Source organism: Eleginops maclovinus, chromosome 15 (genome assembly GCF_036324505.1).
Source record: "Eleginops maclovinus isolate JMC-PN-2008 ecotype Puerto Natales chromosome 15, JC_Emac_rtc_rv5, whole genome shotgun sequence".
Lineage (NCBI taxonomy): Eukaryota > Metazoa > Chordata > Actinopteri > Perciformes > Eleginopidae > Eleginops > Eleginops maclovinus.
In genome coordinates, this window is record NC_086363.1 from 16,957,547 (window position 1) to 16,964,297 (window position 6,751).

Here is a 6,751-nt window from a genome sequence, read left to right on the forward strand (position 1 = left end):
ATGGTAGAGGCGCAAAGAAGACGGATGGGACTGCTCTCCAAATGGAAACGGCAAAACTCTCTGAGTGAAAAACAAAACAGCCCAACAGCCTTTCATCACAAAGTGCTTAAGAGCCTTTTAATATGGACTTTTTTTAACACCCACTGTCTGAGTAAATATGTTACTTTGAGAGGGTGTATTTTTATTGGACTCCTGCCGAATAGCTGCCAGCTCTTGTTAAACTCAACATCCCGTTCACAGATCTGAGATGTCTGCGCTCTAACCCTCATGTGATCCTGACTTCAGATTTGTATGCTGTACACAATTCTTTCCACTAAGGCAGCGCACTGTGTCTCCAATCTCAAAGGCACCAGATGACCTCTACTGTCATGTCCTGTAAATATCAGTCAGCAGTGGAAACACTGACACCTGGTGGCAGAAAGAGTGGCTGCAGTTTTCACAAACACAAAACATTAGAGAAGTTTGTTATTAACCAGAGTAGACATTCTATAACATGCAGGCCCAAAGCCATATTCAGATAATGTAAATGTAATTGATTTACATTTTGAATCTATACCTTTGTTGATCATTCACATCAGCAGGGCAAGAAGTCCTTCAAAAACCTTAATACTTTGTTTAGTTAAATCCATTCAAACTTTATGACAAATAAGTATTTGAACAATCAATGTTATATTTTGAAACCATTTTTTTTAAGTAGCCCCTTATTAAGGTCATGTTGTCTTGATGTTGTTGAATTGACACCAACTTTTTTTCAAATGAAACTGATTTGTGAATGAGATTGATTTTACTTTTTTTGAGGTGATTACGGCTCAGTGGGTTAGTGCACTCATCTTCAGATCAGGGGAGCACCGGTTCAATCCCACCGTGACACCCTCGCAGACAGCGTGCCGCTGTGTCCTTGGACAAATAATTGCCAGTTGTCTGGTGATCAAAACATTAACCAGTTTCAGCTGTGGATTTGGTGCCCTGGTAAGTATTTTCGCAGCAAGCCTATTACTGTTCGATTGAGTTAAAGAAGAGTGTGTGCTCTGATGGAATTGTAGGAATATAGAACTCTGAAACAGTGTGGCTCATTGATATGTTTTTAATTGGACAATAATGCAGCCGTGTCACAGAGGAATGAGACACATTGGGCTGTGAATACACAGAAAGTGCTTGTTAGCAGATACATGTATTGTTGGTACAGTATCACAATACAGCCAGGCTCATCCTTAAACATCATATCCAGAGTGTTTAATACAGTTAACACACAACCGTAAGCTTGAAACACTTCAAGGTTCGAAATGTATTCCACTGTCTTGTTTCTAAATCTACTGTATACCAGAAATGATGTTCACTTTAAAAAGGACATGTAATGCTCAATGTCCAGTTCATATTTGTAATTTGTTCCACTACTGTGACATGTCTCCATGCTTTAACGTTCAAAAAGCTCTTTATTTTCCTCATAATGCCTGTACTGCAGCACCTCTTTTCACCCTCTGTCTGAAACCAGAGCCCAGTCTGCTCTGATCGGTTAGCTGGCCATCATGTACAATGAGCCAGAGCACTAGTCAATAGGAGCGTAAGTATTACTTATTTCACATGTCACTATGTTACGGAAGGAAACAAAGGAGTCCAAGGGGTGGGGTGGGGGGTGGGGGGGGGGGACTCAGTTATTTGCATCCAAGAAATTACTCAGTTGTTTAAAAACTACTTTTTCAATGATCTTACCTAGAAATGGGAGGTTTGATATGGGCCTGTAATTATTCATTGCTGAAGCGTCCAGATTATACATTTTTAAGAACGGTTTAATTACTGCAGTTTTCAGGGCCTGTGGAAATACACCTGAGTGAAGACACCTGTTTACTATATGAAGTAGATCTGAGGACATGCTATGAAAAACATTTTTGAAAAAGCTTGTAGGTATAATATCGAGGCAGCAGGAGGAGGACTTCAGATGTTGAACAATGTCCTCTAGGTCTTTATCATTAATCTGATGGAATTGTGTCATGGTGTTTGAATTGATTTTAAGTGGACACAAGGACAACACATTTGCTGTACCTGATACAGAAACACCGACTGTCTGATTTTCTGAATTGTGTCAGTGAAGAAGGAAGCAAAGTCATTGCAGGCCCTGGTGGATGGAAATTCTGATGCTACTGACACTGGGGGGTTTGTTAGTCTCTCAACGGTAGCAAACAAGGCACGTGAGTTGTTTGTGTTTTCGGCAATGATGTCAGAGAAGAAAGACGTGCCTTTTTTAATTCCAAATTATAAAAGCCAAGTCTTCCTTTATAGATTTCAAATTGAACCTGGAGATTTGTTTTTCTCCACCTGCGTTCAGCTTTTCTAGTCTCTCTTTTTTCTGTTCTCACGCTCATGGCCTTTCTCCATGGAGATATGTTGGAGTGGGAGCAATGGCATCTATGACATTTTTAACTTTTGAATTAAAAAGATCAACTAGCTCATTTACTGAGATGTTAGCAAGGGCTAGTGTGGGAGAAATGTTCTGAACAAACATTTCCATTGTGTTTTCAGAGAAGTGCCTTTTTGTGGTAATTTCTTTTAGAACATTGTTGTGAACAGAAATAGAGCTCTCAAAGAAGACACAGGAATGATCAGAGAGTGCAACATCATTCACCGCAACCTCAGAGATGTTCAGACCCTTTGAGATGATTAAGTCTAAGTGTGCTCCTTGTTGTGCGTCGGAACCGTTACATGCTGAGTCAGTCCGTAGTTATCAAGAACACAGAACAGTTCTTTAGCCCCTCTGTCCTCGGGCTTGACAACATTGATGTTAAAATCACCAACAATAACTAGACGGTCAAAGTCAATTCACATTATAGACAGCAGTTCAGCAAAGTCAAAGTATTTTGGGGGGTCTATAAATGTTTAGGAACATAGCTCGAGAGGAACATTTCAGCTGAAGGGCCACATGTTCAAAAGATGGAAAGGTTCCATAAGAGGTCTGCTTGCATTGAAGGGAATCATTAAACGAAATAGCAACTCCACCCCCTTTCTTATGCATTCTAGCCTGACTCATAAAACTGAAGTTGGGAGGGGTTGATTCGATAAGAACAGCTGTGCTGTTATTTTGGTCTGTCCAAGTTTCAGTTAAAAACATAAAATCCAGATTGTGCTTGGTGATAAAATTATTGATTAAAAATGTCTTTCCTGCTAACGACCTGACGTTTAATAAAGCTAGTTTCAGCTTGTTGAATACACTATCAGTCTGATTTTGTGTGACAAGCTGTGACTGACGTGGAATCGCAGCTAAATTTGATACATTCACACTAACAGTTGAGCGCTTTCTGTTTCTAAGCTGATTCACCGTTCGTAATCTATAACCTATCAACACAGATATCGGCCAAGCTATTGGCAGGCAGGGTCCCGGGATGTTCTGGAGAGAGTTGAGAGTGCCATACGCCCTTGAGCCTGCATGGACCCAGCACATATCAGTTAGAGCTTGTTGACTTTTCTACACACACGTCCTTATCAGGCTCCGGAGACAGCTGATTCGGTCTAGGCTTGTGGAAGTTCTACTATGGAGGACATAACAGATATTTCATTTTTGCTCTTTATTATAAAAAATGCCACAGAGCACGTGACAAGTACACATTGGGTTGTAGGCTTAAACACCACCACTAAACAACAACATCAGATAGCACACCCCTAAAATTGGTCAAAATATTTCCAAACGCAGTAACACTAAGATTTTCACAATTGCAGCATAACACTTTGTAATCTACTTGTTTCAAATCGGAGTATGAATAAAATAAACTCTGAGATATAAGAGGATGAGATTAATGAACTAACTTTATAGGTCGCATAAAAACATACTTAAATGGTCATTTTAAGGTGGAGGATGTGGTTTATTAAAAAGGTCATTTTGTAGGATTTCTATTGGTGAAATGTACCTTTAGTGTAAAGACGTCACTCCAGACTCTGTATTCTCTCACAAATTAGAGTGGTTTTCTTTTATAGTCAAAGAAACTATTGGTACCTTCAGCAGTAAGCAGAGGCTCTGTGATCACCATCCTTTTCTCCTTCCAGTCCTTCTGTCATCCATGTTTTATGGTCTTGTCTGTGCCCAACATATCTCAAAACAATACCTGAGTGAAATTTGGTGCACACATTTATGTTGCCAGAAGCACGTATTGATCATGATTCTGGCAATCTAGCCATGCTCACAAGAGGAATAAACCCTGTTGAATGGCAGGAAAAAAGAATGATCTCTGACCCCACTGGAGGAAGTCAGATTGATGTATCACATGGATGGCATCTAAAAATCTGAGTTTGACATTTATCTGCTCACATGCAAAGAACACTGGGCCAGTCCTAACTGTTTTCAGCTGCTAGGTGATATATTTGACCTAGAATGCTCTGACACAAGGAGAGAGACAACTCATGTTGATATGTTACCTGAGGCCCACTGAAACGACTCCCAACATTATAAGGACAGTTTAAGGTTAACTTTCCTAATCATTTTCAATTGAATTGCACATTTAAAAAAAGAAAGATCTCTCCTTAAATATTATAGCGATTATAAAGAGTGGGTTTCAGTATTTTGGGCTTTTAAAAGAGGCCCTATACTGATTATTCTATATAAACAAGAACATGATGAAATTGTACACTGGAGTTGTGAAAAATCTTTTATGAGTTTCTTTAGAAACAACGATGTGTGTGTGTGTGTGTGTGTGTGTGTGTGTGTGTGTGTGTGTGTGTGTGTGTGTGTGTGTGTGTGTGTGTGTGTGTATTGAAGTTGTGCTCTTAATTGATCAAAACCTCAAAGTCCTGCTAAGGATATTGTTATCTAGGGTCATTGAGTGACTTCCATAGAACTGATATGAACACTTCACTGGAACACAAGGCCTGGCCCCTGCTGCCGGTGTGGAACCATAAAGAAGTGCTGGAAAAGAATGTGCATGAATGTGCACATTGAGGATATGATATAATATAGAAGTACATCATGGCTTGGGTCGCCCGTTCAAGTCCCGGTCAGATCAAAAAACAGAATATGGAGTGGAGAGGTGCCAGCTCACCTCCTGGGCCCTGCTGAGGGCCACACAAACAGAATTGACCCTCTTTGGGATCAATAAAGGGGCCTCTTCATACAGAGGTACAGTTGAAAGAAGCTGGATCAGCACATTGATCTGCTGTCTAATGGCCTTCTAGAATAATCTGAAGTGATTCTACTTCCAGGTCAAGTATTGCTGCTTACTGACTTTGAAAACACTTGACAATAACCCAAAATGGACAATACTACATTTCTTATTTGAACTACTGTGTCATGAAGTAACGCAACCATAAGGTCAATGATTTCACAGAAAAACTCAGAGATGGTGGATTTGAAAACTAAATAGAGAAAATAAATAAATGCAGTAATTGAGCTTTGTTAATGTTTTTTGTAAATTTGCACAACTACAAAATGCAAACTTACTTTAGGTTAGTGAGTGAAGCTCATTGTGGAATTCTACCGGGACAGAAGATGTTTCTGGAGGGTCAGGTTCTGTCCAGATTCTTCCAGAGCTGACCTCGTTCATCCTGCTCTGCCTGGATAACAACCATGAAACAATAATATAAAGTATGTTGGATGTATGATTTAGAATAAAGATAACACTGAATTAAACCCTCGTGAAATTCCCAAGCCTGGCAGTTTATGGAGTAAGATCTGAGACACTAAAGCAATGTTCATATTTTGCACAAATAGTTATGATGCTATGATCTAATGAATATTATGCTGAAATGTAACACTCTATGTATGTAACTTTACTTTTTGTACTTTAATATTTTGATGATATCACTTTTGTTACTTTAACTTAAGCAATCTCAACATTTTTCCAACACTGTAAAACCAAAATGTCCGTTGGTTACATCAATAGGTAATCATTAACTCAGATAACCATGCTTTTCTCCCATAAACACACATGAGGCGTGGACCAATATCGCTTTGGTGATTATTTTAGCAAGAATTCAGTATCATTAACTTTCTATGGAATAAGACTCAATAGGTAGTGATTGCATGCTAAGGATGCTGTTATCTAGTTCATTCAGTGACTTCCATAGAACTGAGCCATAAAGAAGTGCTGAAAAAGAAGGTGCATATAAATGTGGACATTGAGGATATGATATAATTTACATGTACCTAAAATGGTACTTGTCACAGTAACAGCAGCTTTGGTTTGCCAGTGGATCTTTGATAAACAAAGAAGAGGAAAGTAGTGACAATGAATACTTAGAAATAAAATAATGAAATGAATCAGAAAAAAAGAACTAGTTCATGAACTATGAGACAATGATTTGAACATCTTGTTATCAACACTTGATGAGAAATGTACAGTGTTCTATATTGTGTTTTAGTCACATCTGTATCTTTTAATAGAAATGTTGACTGGCCACCCTGCACCTTTTGATGCTCCATGCCAACATCTACCCATGTAGACTCATTTGAATATTATTCATGATAAACCATTGAATACTTTTGTACGTGAAACCAAATATATAGCAGAGGAATAAATGTTGATTGATGCTTGATTTACCCTACTACTCACCTACTGCAATTAATAAATATACTTCACTGCTACTTTAAATTGAACGGTCATTTTTCCAACTCTGTCAAACAAAAAAGTCCTTTTAAAACATCAAGATATTATGTTTCACCCAGATTACCGTACTTCACACCCATTAATACACGAGGCATGGACCAAGATTGCTTTGGTGATTGTTTGAACTCAGTATCATTAACTTTCTATGGAATATGATTCCTAGTTAA